The sequence below is a fragment of the Periplaneta americana genome, unplaced genomic scaffold, assembly GCF_040183065.1.
Source record: "Periplaneta americana isolate PAMFEO1 unplaced genomic scaffold, P.americana_PAMFEO1_priV1 scaffold_28, whole genome shotgun sequence".
Taxonomy (NCBI): Eukaryota; Metazoa; Arthropoda; class Insecta; order Blattodea; family Blattidae; genus Periplaneta; species Periplaneta americana.
This window is the reverse complement of record NW_027185509.1, coordinates 779,630-794,416: the sequence shown is the minus strand read 5'-3', so window position 1 is coordinate 794,416 and position 14,787 is coordinate 779,630. Positions and strand designations below refer to the sequence as shown.

Here is a 14,787-nt window from a genome sequence, read left to right as displayed (position 1 = left end):
TCTGTTACATATATGATCTAGGCTTTGATGCAAAAGTTTTCGAAGTCATTGCTTCCTTGTAATCTTCTTCATAACAAGTTGGTCTGAATGTGTTGCATGTTTTCAAACTGCCTACTAGGAAAGGGCATCTTTTATTGAAGATTTTATAATGTATACAAAACTTAAGTTATGCATAAAAATTGCACTCAGATGTTTGCTGCATGCTTGACAAACCATTACTGTTTTCCATTAGTGCTTGGGGCATATTCGCCAGTGAATTTAGGAATTGTTTATTTTGCTTTAATAACAGAGCTTTTGTACATTTCAACACAACATGATCCACAGACATATATATATGCAGATGTATGTTTCACTGAGTCACAATGACTGTTAACTCGGTAGTGCTGTTAACAGTATTTTCGCGTATAAATATGAATATATAAGATATTTTTTTCTTCTGTTTCTATCAAACACAGACTAATGTCCTGTGCACCGTGTGATAAACAAATGTTGGTGAGTTGTGAGCTGGCCACAGAAACAAATTATCTTTCATTGTTTTAATATAGACATGGCAGAAAGAAAAGTGTGTTGGAAAAGAAAATTTGCGATCGTCAACAGTTAGGAACATCTATTACAAAAATTTTTAATCTCACATTTTTCAAAAGTTTCGCCCTTTGTCAAAAGCATATTATTTGAAAAAATGAGGGAAATAAAAACAGTACTTCTTCAATTACACAAGCACAATGTGACAAATGTCCATTAGTTTATTTTGTCCTGTAAAAATATGATGTGTCTGTCCACATTTTCACTACTTGAATTAAATATTTAAAAATAGCAGTCCATTTATTTTGAAGAACTATATAGTTTAAACTAACATACAAAATTTCAGCCCTTTGTCTTAAGTAGTTTCTGAGTAAATGGTTCCTGAATTTAGAACAACATTTTTTTTTCTGTTAATTACTCACCTGCATATATTGTATATGTGTGGATGGCAGTTTTATGTCTGCATACATTTTTTAGTTTTTCATTCAACTCACCTATGTACTGTATATTGTACGTGTGAGTACAGTTTTTGTGTCAACATGTCATACATAAGTACTAAATAATAACTACCGTTTATGAAGTTCAAACATAATGTGAAGATTTGAAAAAAGCATGTCCATGTTCAGCCAGTTTTTTGTTTTATCATTATTCTTGTCTGTTTTCCAATTGCATTGAAAGTGCAACATCGTCGGTTTCTTGGTAAAAGTGACCAAGTCCAAAATTGAAAATTGTTGGGAAAAGGCATTTAAAGGTTTAATGATCCATCCAAAGACAACTGTTCTTCTTTAGATGTTAGTAACAAGTTATTTTGAAGGTAAATGTGCTATATTATTAGTTTTTAATATATAATTATGTCTTAAATTTTCATAAAGGTTGGATGCCTTTGAATGTGACTTGGTCACTTTTACCAAGAAACCGACGACATGGAATACAAGAATTTACATAGATATTACGTTTCTGTTTTTAGTTTGCTTATGGTGAAGAGGGGAAAGATGTCATGAAAGCCCAGTTTCTGAAGAAGAAACAAATCCCATTTCTTGCAGACAATTATAAAGTGATTAAGAATTTTTCGTCAGAAATGTTGGATGATGAACAAACTACTGCTGGCATAGCACAGCGAAAAAAACAGGTAATTTTGATTTTCATATACAGACTTAATTATATCATATAACTAATTAATTATATACAACAATATATAATAACACCTTCACATGTTGGACTATTTGACAATGAAATGGCAGATCAACTTTTCAAAAAAGGCACTAAAATCCAAACAATAATCCACTCCAAATCAAACCTCTGCAGGAAGATTAAAGAAATCAAGAAAAAATATGAAGGCCGTAAGGAAGCTGTAGCAAAATTTAGGTTGATGTCAGGACATGACTGCCTGGCTCACCGTAGGCATATACCACTCCAACAGATGTGTTGTGCAACAACCCTGACCAAATCATGGACAAACAACACCTTCTGTTCTGCCCAGCCTGAAACTCAACTGCACAACAGACTGGGGACCTTGTTAGCTTGTACTGGGAAGCTAGAGGGAAAATGACTCGATTGTCAATTCTAGCCATTGGAAAATAAATAATCTTACTTTCAGATGTCAGTGTTATGACTAGGTTTAGGATTTTTAGGTGATAAAAATTGAGAATTACTAATTTTTTTATGTGTTAAAAAATTAAAAAATATTAGCTAAAACATTAAAAATATTTTCATCTTTCACATAATAATGTTCAATATCCTAACACCTAAAAATCCTAACCTAGTCAAATATGAGTAAAAGCCTGTGTACTCACTAACCATGCCTCATCAGTCTATTGCTGAAATGTCTTTGGAGTTCCAGTTCACAATACATGACATCTCCGAATTATCCATTAAAAATCTCTGTTGATTGTCACAGAACACAGTCGGTACTGGGAAAACGACTGTTCTGTATCAAATGAAGTCAGTCTAACGTACTTCAGAAGAGGGATGTCAGACATTAACTCTCAGGTTCTCATTGTCTACTTGTTGATCTTCTAGAACTTGGGCAACTTTGCTCATAATTTCAAATTCAATATTTTTTCTAAACACAAGTTTAGATTACTTTTTTTAAACTTTTCCGTTTTGTTTTTAAACTTGCCATTTTTTCTTTCAGTATCGTGTCCTTTTTTTTTTAACAGTTTCTTTCAGGAGGTTTGTTATTTCTTCTAGTTTTTAATGGAGTTGGACAAGACACTCAAATTAGCAGAAACATATGGAGATTTATTTCTTCAATACATTTTGAACGAAGTTTTTGTCCATTTCATCTACTACCAATTTAACACTATTAAAATTGATATGCGTAAGACACCACTGCAAAAAGTCAAGCTCCCCAATGTGTGTTAATAATCAAAATATGAAAAATATTTTGTTGCATATTTTTATCCTGAAAATTTGTATCTTTATGCGATATAAAATTTGGTATTTTTGCTAGAGACATCATGTCTAAAATTTTTAACTTAATTGACAAGTAATCACGAACAAAAAAACATTTATTCACCTAAAAAATCCTAAATCTATTTTATCACAGTATCCAGATATTAACCTGAGAATCTCGAATTTCTTAACTAAATACAGCTAGTTTTACTATAGTTACTGTATGTCAGTTCATCAGCAACATATTAGGTTTGATTCCATTCATGCAGAGGTTTTGTAGAGCGTTAAGGAGTTAATATTGTGAATAGAAATAAACTGGAAAAGATATGTTTTCTAAGATGTTGAAGTCAGTTTTGAGAGCATTAAAATCTGTGATTATTTGAAACGGTTTTATCCTGATTTAGCAATAATTTTATTTGTAATATAGCACTTTGCAAAATATCTCAGAAGAAGCAAGAGGCACGATACTTAAATAAATTGGCAAACTTAAATACATTTATAATCTTATTTATAGCTATGAGACATTTGAGTGTGAAAGAAATGTTGCTGCTACTGCTGTTGTTGCTCTTGTTACACTGTAGTCTATGGGATCAGATTCATAAGCTTCGACATTTTTAGTCCATTATTTATTTTGAGAAGATTCTGTACTTTTTTACTGTAAGCAGTCCAATATGTGTTGGGGTTGGCATCTGTTTTTATCACAATTAAAAGGGATGGAAAAATATTACTGGACATCCACTCTATCATGTGATTCTTTGGCAAAAATCAAGACTCTCTTCTGCTTACATATATAGGGTGAGTCTTAATATGTGGGATCCACGTCACCAGGGGGGAGGACACACTAAAACAGTGAAAAATGCTATATGAACAGTGTCCATTTGTACCGCATTTCCAAGTTATCAGTACAGTTCTGTTGCAGCAATGATAGGCGTAACATTACAAGAAATGCTCAGAATGACTCCCTGTGGCTTGAATGCAAGCATGCAGTCATTGTATAGAATGCCACACTCTTTCAAATGAAAATTCAGTGGGTTTAAGTCTGGGGAACGCACAGGCCATCAAGTGGGTCCTGCGCGTCCTATCCATTTGTTAGGATATAGTTCATTGAACACGTTTCTGGAATTTTATTTGTGGAACTGTCTGAAAGAAATTGTGTACTCAGAACCCATTCCCACTGTTGAAATACTTCGTCAGCGTATACAGGATTGATGTCAACAAATCTGACGAACACACATGGTACAGTTGGGTTGGCAATCCTTCCTATGAAAAAATTGAATGCTATGCAGTAGCCTTCTGAACCAATCAGAACGTAGCATTTTCTGTCAGCTGCTCATGTTGCCACATGGAGCACTGCTGTGTTGTCGATTTGCTTATGTTACATAGTGTTACTATCATGTGCGTAATTTGTTTGTTAGTGTTCTAAAGTTATAAATAACTTGTAGCACTGGTGTGAAATGTTGCAAAGAAAAAAGATGCTCAAAAAACGGTAACCCACGTAGTGGGAATCCATGCGTAAATAGTCAGGCGTCAGAATGGTGCACATGATTCTTCAATTTTATGAGCAGGAGATGGACTTTGTCTGTATATATGGGCAACCCTCCATTTGTGCAGATAATTTAATACAGCGGACATAAAAAAAAAGTTCAGGTCCCTCCAAGATAACAGTAATAAAGAATGAGTTACATAATAATTACCATTTAATTTAACGGAGCAAAATAGCAAACTCCACATAATTTAAGTCAGCTGTTGTGTAGTGAGGGTCACTGTGGCAAGGTCACGTCTCTCGTTACCAGCGTAACACTAAACTGCCAAGTGCAATGTTGCAGTGGCCTGGGTATAGGTTGTTACAAGGCCATCATGGAAACACTACTCTCTTGTAGAGAAAATTGATTTTAATTATTCCTATAAAAGCAACATGAACTAATATTTTATATGCATCAGTCATTACTCCTCTGATTTTCTTTTACTTTCTGATGACTTTTTTTTTTCTTCACTCTGTGCCGCTTTCTTTTTTTTCAGATTCGTAAATGGAAGAAAAAGAATGGAAATCCTTTCCAAAAACATAGAATTAGTCCATTTTTATTGTTTTCTGCCGATTGAAAGATCATAAAGTACACAAAGGAAGGAAGTTGAACAAGGAAACAGGAAGACCAAGATTTGCTGAAACTATGTGCAAGCTTTGGAGAGAGAGCGATACTGACACAGTTGAAACGTGATTATTGTGAACCATTTAAAATGTAACTTTCTTTCAGTCCTGTAAGGTTTATTATGTATTCGGAAGTGATTTTTACAAATTTGAGATGTGGAGTAGAGTGTTTTTAATATGAATGCACATGTTATATGTTAGAAAATAGGGAAATACAGAGAGTTCCCATGCAGACCATCCCAGTAGTGTGGACTGTCCGTCCCGAAGAAGCTAAGTGGTAAAGAGTGCATAGGGAAATGTGTATGGACTTATTCATGTATTGGCATTCGACCACTTGCTGCCTACCAACAGATTTTGTTGAAGTGGGAGTGGTAGGTGGTAGATAAAATCAGTACGAATTGAAAATTTTCTGCAACTTACTCCTTATTGTAATTGTTTATCCAGAATTTTAGCAGTATATCAAGTTAGCATGATTTTCGAACAATTACAGTACTTAATAATCTCCAAGGTTAGGCTGTCCACAGAAAGAGCTAGAAGTCTTTGCCTTATGAAGACCATCCATGAATCAGTCGTTTTCAGTCCATTTACCTTCAGTCATGGGCATTAGGTACCTCATTTTGAGAACTGGTGTCTCACCAGTCACTGACCTTGACAGTGCGTAGTATGCTGTATGACCTCAACTTCATACTTTCCTCTTCCCTTGCTCTAGCACTGTACCAACTCTTACGTGTAGGCATTTTAATGTTCAGGATCAGTGGGGCATCATGCCATTATCAAAGCAGTGTGTACGAGCTAAAAAAAAAAAGTACATTACTGGTACTTTACAGTGGCCGCTGAGGGATGTAGAACGAGAAATGGGGGTAACTTATGAAATGTGTAGGCACCAGCCTGGAGTAGAGAGCCATGTTACTACCTTCACCAAAAATATATGCTGCATGTTAGGAAGTTCTTGTTATGCTTTTGGTTACAGTATGAACAAGTTACTATGAGAATTATTTTATATCTTCGTAACTCTTTTTGTTATTGTTGTTGTTGTTGTTGTTGTTGTTGTTGTTGTTCTTGTTGTTATGTCTCGTGACGAGAATATTGTACGAAATGGAAATGTAAAAATTGGAGATTTATCCTTCGAAGAGGTGGAGAAGTTCAAATATCTTAGAGCAACAGTAACAAATATAAATGATACTCGGGAGGAAATTAAACACAGAATAAATATGGGAAATGCCTGTTATTATTCGGTTGAGAAGATTTTTATCATCCAGTCTGCTGTCGAAAAATCTGAAAGTTAGAATTTATAAAACAGTTATATTACCGGTTGTTCTGTATGGTTGTGAAACTTGGACTCTCACTTTGAGAGAGGAACAGAGATTAAGGGTGTTTGAGAATAAGGTGCTTAGGAAAATATTTGGGGCTAAGAGGGATGAAGTTACAGGAGAATGGAGAAAGGTACACAACACAGAACTGCACGCATTGTATTCTTCACCTGACATAATTAGGAACATTAAATCCAGATGTTTGAGATGGGCAAGGCATGTAGCACGTATGGGCGAATCCAGAAATGCATATAGAATGTTAGTTGGGAGGCCGGAGGGAAAAAGACCTTTGGGGAGGCCGAGACGTAGATGGGAAGATAATATTAAAATGATGATAGAGACTGGATTAATCTTGCTCAGGATAGGGACCAATGGCGGGCTTATGTGAGGGCAGCAATGAACCTCCGTGTTCCTTAAAAGCCAGTAAGTAAGTAAGTTATTATTATTATTATTATTATTATTATTATTATTATTATTATTATTATTACTACTATTACTACTACTACTACTGCTAGGGCTCGGATAATTATGTAAATGCATACAATCATTTGGGATAGCTTTGTACCACTTCTGTCATATTTTTTTACTTACCTAAAATAGTGTCTATTGAAATTGATGTTTCAAAGTAAATTATTTAAGAAAATTACTTTTTTTATGGGTTGGGATATAATACATACCAAACATAAATAAGTGAAATTTGACATTTAATGGTGGTACAAAGTTACACAGCTACAGCTAATTGGGGAAACGTTGTACCACATACGTGTTTTCCTATTGAATTACATTTTTTATATTGCCCTTCAAATTCAAGGTAAGAATACAATAAGAAAATATATTAAATTTTATTTCATATGAAATCACCCAAAGAGAGTTTATTGGAAACATAGAACATATACTTACTTACAAATGGCTTTTAAGAAACCCAAAGGTTCATTGCTGCCCTCACATAAGCCTGCCATTGGTCCCTATCCAGAGCAAGATTAATCCATTCCCTATCATCATAGAACATGTATTATAACAAGAAAATATATTAGCACTTACTCACTGGATTTTAAGGAACCCGGAGGTTCATTGCCGCCCTCACATAAGCCCGCCATTGGTCCCTATCCTGAGCAAGATTAATCCAGTCTCTGCCATCATATCCCACCTCCCTCAAATCCATTTTAATATTATCTTCCCATCTACGTCTCGGCCTCCCCAAAGGTCTTTTCCCCTCTGGCCTCCAAACTAACACACTATATGCATTTCTGGATTCACCCATATGTGCTACGTGCCCTGCCCATCTCAAATATCTGGATTTAATGTTCCTAATTATGTCAGGTGAAGAATACAATGCGTGCAGCTCTGAGTTGTGTAACTTTCTCCATTCTCCTGTAACTTCAGTTATGTAACTTTCTCCATTCTCCTGTAACTTCATCCCTCTTAGCCCCAAATATTTTCCTAAGAACTTTATTCTCAAACACCCTTAATCTGTGTTCCTCTCTCAAAGTGAGAGTCCAAGTTTCACAGCCATACAGAACAACCGGTAATATAACTGTTTTATAAATTCTAACTTTCAGATGTTTTGACAGCAGACTAGATGACAAAAGCTTCTCAACCGAATAATAACAGGCATTTCCCATATTTATTCTGCGTTTAATTTCCTCCCGAGTGTCATTTATATTTGTTACTGTTGCTCCAAGATACTTGAATTTTTCCACTTCTTCGAAGAATAAATCTCCAATTTTTATAGCTCCATTTCGTACAATATTCCCGTCACGAGACATAATCATATACTTAGTCTTTTCGGGATTTACTTCCAATCCTATCGCTTTACTTACTTCAAGTAGAATTTCCACGTTTTCCCTAATCTTTTGTGATTTTCTCCTAACACATTCATGTCGTCCACATAGACAAGCAGCTGATGTAACCCGTTCAATTCCAAACCCTCTGTGTTATCCTGGACTTTCCTAATGGCATATTCTAGAGCAAAGTAAAAAAGTAAAGGTGATAATGCATATTCCTTTGCTGTGGTCGTGCCGGGAATCAGTCCCATTCCGAAGCTTATTGTTAGGTTTCGTAATAAGCTGTTTTTTTACGGTGATGGGTTGTTAGCCCTTCGCCCAAACCCCAAGCTGGAGGACCACCCCTTATCGGCTATCCACGACTGCTTATTCAATATATTCACAGCTACCCTCCATATCTGGAGGCCGTCTCCTCTATCCAGACCCTGAGAACGTGCCATGCCGTGGTGATAGGGACCCACAATACATGGAATATTAGCACTACAAAAGAAAATATAAACACAATTGTTATGTGTTCATTAATAGCAAATAGTAACAAATAAGACGAAGGCTATGGTCATAGGAAGAAAAATAAAGAAGGTAAACTTGTGAATTCTAAATGAGCAAGTGGACAGATTCAAATACTTGAGGTGTACTATAAGTAGTAACATGAGCTGCTGCTAGGAAATCAAAAGGAGGATACCAATGACCAAGACAGCTTTTAACAGAAAAGGGAATATCTTCTGCTGATCTCTGGAAAAAGAATTAAGGAAGAGACTAGTGAAGTGCTTTGTATGGACCATAGCATTGTATAGGGCAGAAACATGGACATTATGATGAAGTGAAGAGAACCCAATAGAAGCATTTGAAATGTGGATATGGAGAAGAATGAATTGTGTGAAGTAGACAGATAGAATAAGAAATGAAACTGTTGGAAAGAGTGGATGAAGAAAAAATGATGCTGAAATTGATCAGGAAACTTAAGTCTTTATTAGTTTTAGCCTACTGAATGGGCACTTGGCCATTGCTGTAGTGACTGGAAGATGGGGAACAGTAGGCCTCAGGATTTTCTACAATTATTGTAGTAATTCGATCAGTTCCTTTATTACTGAAACTTTACGAATCTCTTCCATCGTTATGGATCGAAGACTAATCAGTTGTTGAGGAAAAGTAGGAGATGAATCTATAGTATAATATTTCCATGACTTTTTCGATCATTTCATTTTCGGTTAAGGTGCTGACTTGATGGTTGTAGCAGCGAGAATTTAGCTGAGATTTTCATGCTTTCAAAGCATACTTTAAGCTGCTAAATTATAATGTTCAGGCAACTGTTAAAAACAAATACTGGAAACCTTTCTTCTGAGTTCTGTAATCATTCGTCAAAGAACTTCTTAACTTAGCATTGCCGTGTTGTTTTGAAAACAGGGTCTATTTCCCAGGAATCTGAGGATTCCTTTGGTTCCTTTAAAACAGTACTCGAAAATTGCTGCCTCAACTTTATTATAATATTATTTCGGGTTTGTTTTAACAGTGATGCGGCTGTCAATGAATCAATGGACTTTTTCTTGTAAATATGTGAAATGATACTGGAGCTCTGTTATATCTTGCACTGGAACACAAGCATAATTACAAATTCGAAGTAAATGGGCTCCTTTTTGAATGCAAGAACTGTGTTTTTTTTTTTTTTTTTTTTTTTTTTTTTTCAGAAGATTTGTTAGAGAACAGCTATATTCTCGAGGCATATCATCATCTGCAAAAACCCACTTTTAAACACAAATAAGCTATCAAATTGGTAAGACAGTGTTCGTGCCAGACGAGGACAGAAAGAATAGAAATACATGTTGGAGAAGCGAGGTAGGGATTAATGTTGTGACATCAAAAAGAAAAAAATTATTGCAACTTGGGAAGTGATTGTTGAAAGAAACACAGCTGTTGTAACAATACTGTACATAGTATCGCTTTGGAATGAGTGAAATATGAACATTATTCAAAATCGAAATAATGTCTTCATGTAAAATAGAACAATTTTCTGGGCCCCTCTGCAGGGCATGTTACTTACGCCCCTGTTCACCACTCACTGTTCTGCCCCTCCCACTTCCTGCAGCAGCCCTTAACTAAATGGTTTCCACAGCAAGTCTGCTATCACCTTCCCAGAGCCAATTATTTTGTTACTACATACAAAAGAACCTGTTGACTGAACACCTCAAAATCTGTGCTTAGTGGCTGGCCATGATAATATCTTTGAAAAATATTGGAGTGCAAGGGGTCAAATGACTTTATTGTCAAACACCTGGCATTAGAAAACAACAACAACATGTTGACTGAAGTTCGGCAGGTGCAAATTGACATAGATAACCTTAGACTGTATCTTACCCAAGTCTTTTAGTTCTTTTTTGTAATATCGTTTTGTCATTTTTCATGTGCATTATAGAAAAAAAAATAGAATTCAAATCTAACAATGGAAAGAATTCTCTTCTTTTAGTTCTTTCACAATTCGCCTCACTGTCCTCTCAGAAATCCCTGTAGCAAATGCAACCCTCTTCTGAACTTGATCTAGTGGTAAATAACTGAACACTGTGTTTCTATTTATAATATATTTTATTGTTATTTTAGTCATCAACTTATCAGGTATATATGAAGGTTAACAACTTATCAATTCACGACACGTGAACTAGTTTAAAACACACGTTTTCGATCATTTAATTGGTCACCTTCAGTGATTGTTTGAGTACAATGAATAATATAAATATTTTGAACACAAGGTTAGGAATTGTACCATCCCATATTACAACAGAAACATGTAATTATATAATTAATGAATGATAAAACTGCATATTGGAACGAAAGTGAAGTCAGTGTAGGTTACATAATACAATCTTATTAATTATTTTATTTTAAACACACTTGCTCCTATTTTTAGTATTGTCTAAATAAAACAGATTATCCATCAATTCTGGTTAACCGTCAATCACTTGCTGCCTATTATAACAGATAATTTAGGTTCTACTGTATATACTCTACATTTATGTTCTTGTTTTATTATTAAAAATTGTTACGTTTTATTAGGTATATTTTGTGAAGTTAAGCAAGTCATTTTGGTGGTAAGTTTGGTAAATAAATATATGATGCGAACTTAAACAGGATGATTCTCCAAGGAAGATCATAACTTTAGAATTTGCTTTTGAAGCTCTTTTTAGTAAAAAAGAGTTATTATAAACATTGATCCAATTCCAGTTATATCCGTTCATTTTCTACAAATACATCACTGTGAATCACGTATTATCATAATGTTTTCTATTTCATGACCTTGATCGAATGTTAGTAACAGACAAAACTGGATACAAGAGATTCATTACTTCGTCATATTTCAAAGACAGCAATACGGTATGAAGAACAGTTAGGCCTATATAAAACTTGCTCGAGCATTGTGCAATTCACATGCCAGTGCAGAAGTGTAAAGAAATAGAGTATGATGCTTTTGAAAAATTTGTGTGCCTGTGAACATAAACTGTAAATTTTCCAACTGTCGTTTTCTAAAGGTGGTTTAAATAATGAAATTGTTTTTCTTTAATCAAACAGCATAGTTTCGTAACTGTTCCAAAGCCACGTCCATGTTCATTTCAACGTTCTACTAAAAATGGTTTAAAAATTATAGCTGTAAGTGTGATATTATTCATGAATTGTCTTGTACATAGTACAGCTTAATTAAGAGAATAGCAGGAAGAATGGTTTAGAATACTAACAGAGAGATTCCCTGAAGTAATACTAAGTCAGAGGACACAAGATGTCAGACACACTCTGACTAGATGGAAGGTGTAAATCTGTAAAGTAAAAGAATATATTGTGAAATTTTAGGAACATTTTGCAGTTCTCACGTATTTACACATTTACATCTTCCTTTACAAGTGATTTGTCAGAAACAAGATAGAAGTAAGTTTTAACCTTGTTTAAGTTGTGTTCAAAATCAATTAATGTTACCGCCAAGTGATGTTAGTCACCCTTATTTCTGGTAGTAAGAAGGATAATTTGAAGTGACATCAGTAGGCTGTACATGCAGAGTGTGTATGTTCATATTATCACGTGGGCTGTCAGGTAGTTATGATTTTTCCCCAAGAATTTTTCCTTTCATATAATACACACCCTGGATTTTTAATCCAAAAATTATGGAAAAAAGTGCGTCTATTACGCGAATATATACGGTAATATTAGATTATACGATTATGCGTGTTTCCAAACATGGCCTAAGCAAGTATGATTTTTGTCTGCTGTAAGGATTGAAATGGAATTGAAGCTTGTTGTATTGATTTGTTGTATTGCAATCTCAGGTATAACTGCATGTGCTGGTCCTGTGAGTGCAGAATTCCAAGCAGATCGTGTCTTCGGTGCTAACAGAGAAGCCAGACAGTCTCATGGATGAGTATTTGAAAGAAAGGCACAGTTGTAGGAAATCTGAGTTCCGGCATCTGATGTCTGTGAAATCCACGTACATCCAGGGGAACCCTTCGGACTTCTGGCTGCACAAGTAAGTTGTTTCTTGTATAAAAATATAGCATTCATCATCATTCACTGAACACAAATTCAGGCCATAAGTTGACCTATTTCGCTCTCAGCTAGACAGGATCTACAGTCTATACAAACTAGAAAGGTATTGACAGTTCTTGCTTGCACATGCGGAAAGGGAGCGACTTTGTGAAGTGCGGTAGTCAGTGCGGCTCTTTGCGCCTCCTATCTGCTGTGTCGGAACTAAGCAGCTGACACGAAATCATAAACTGATGAATTTGTATCATACGGTAGTCTTTGACCAGACTAATAATAATAATAATAATAATAATTTATTTATTTAATCTGGCAGAGCTAAGGCCAGTAGGCCTTCTCTTCCGCCCAGCCAGACTCTAATTCTAATTGAATACAATTGCTTACATAGTTATTACATTAATATCTAGACCATAAAACAACATGAAAGTAAATAATGAAAATTGGATAAGTAATGTTAGTGTGACAATAATAAACATAGGTAAGAAATAGTTATAATAATGATAATAATAATAATAATAATAATAGTAATAATAATAATAATAATAGTAATAATAATAATAATAATAGTAATAATAATAATAATAATAGTAATAATAATAATAGTAGTAATAATAATAATAATAATAATAATAGTAATAATAATAATAATAATAATAATAATAATAATGAGATAATTCAGATATTTATCCGTGATATATATAACCATTAAACATTGAGAAACCTGAAACAGCTATTATTGTTAACAAGAATTGTTAGAAAAATATTTCGTTAGCCTATTCTTAAATTGGTTTGATGTCTGACAGTCCCTGACATTACTCGGTAGGGAATTCCAAAGTCGAGGAACAGCCACAGTGAAAGAAGATGAATATGAGGATGTTCGGTGGGAGGGAATGGATAATATTGAGGAGTGTTGTGATCGTGTGTCTAGGTTATGATGGGTGGATAAATTTTGAAAACGAGACGCAAGATAGACAGGAGTGGAGAAATGCGATATGTGAAAGAGAAGGGAAAGACAGTGGATTTTCCTACGATCTTCTAGACGGAGCCAGGACAACATTTCGAGGAATGGTGTTACGTGACTAGCCCGGCGAATATTGCAGACGAAACGGACGCACATATTATGAACACGTTGTAGTCTCTGCGCCGAAGTAACGCTTATAATAATAATAATAATAATAATAATAATAATAATAATAATAATAATAATAATAATAATAATAATAATAATAATAATAATAACAATAATAATAAACATATGAATGAATGCGATTATGGTATATAGTGTGTAAGCGATAAGTTCTCTCCACTAATACCTTACGACCATTGATTTTTTATACTTGAAACCTAAATTCTTTAAGACAGTGTGCAGAGAAGAAACACTGCTGTGAAAAAGATCCGCATCTCGAAGTGAAGTTTGCAGCTTTTCTAACGTAGGATGCCCCTCCTGTTGGTAATATAAATATACATGCCGCCAGATTGTATTCTCCTGAAAGACATCTAAATTTGTCACCCACTTTTCCACTTTTATTTTCTTTCCCAGGGTTTCCAGTCAGGAAGGTCCATCCTCTTGCTCATTCAATTTAATCTTTCTTTTCCTATTTTAACGATGATGTTCTTTCCTATTTTGAGAGCCTCTGCAGTAGTATTTACCATCTGTTGTACAGGAATAAGAGGCCCGCCATTGTCTCTTCTTTTTCGAAATAGTCTTGCGCATTACAAACCATTTCTCTTGCCTGACTTGTAAGAGGAGCACTTTTTCCGTTATTTCTAGACCACTTGCTGTCCCTTGTAGCACTCCTTTCTCCCTCTGAGCCCGTGGTTCGTTTTGTGCTGCTAACTGCAGGAGTGATGTCTTGCGATATTGTATAAGTGAAACACATAGACATTATAAGTCACGTTACAAATACACTCACAGCTAAATTAAATTTAAAACTAAATTCAAACTAACTCTACCTTCATCAACAACAAAATATCTACGAAAACAATAGCCACGACAGAACACCAATACTTGCTGTAACACAGTAATGAAGATTCATCACTTCCAAACAAAACACGTGCTCACTGCGAAACAGTCGGCAACGTTGGCCTGTTGTCTTGGTCTCTGATGGCTAGTTTG

General features: G+C 34.9%; 1 protein-coding gene across 11 annotated transcripts in view; it reads left to right on the top strand.

The window, feature by feature from the left end:
• The window catches only part of LOC138693963 (DNA-directed RNA polymerase I subunit RPA1-like), a 158,228-nt gene that overhangs the window by 85,408 nt on the left and 58,033 nt on the right, over window positions 1-14,787 (top strand). For 8 of the 11 annotated variants that reach the window (XM_069817696.1, XM_069817698.1, XM_069817701.1 and 5 more), the window contains 3 exons: window positions 1,490-1,651; window positions 4,936-5,128; window positions 12,461-12,657. The gene's annotated coding sequence lies outside the window, so the exon portion shown is untranslated. Of the gene's footprint in view, window positions 1-1,489; window positions 1,652-4,935; window positions 5,154-12,460; window positions 12,658-14,787 lie in introns of all 11 variants that reach the window. The other 3 variants (XM_069817700.1, XM_069817699.1, XM_069817694.1) reach the window with 2 other exon arrangements.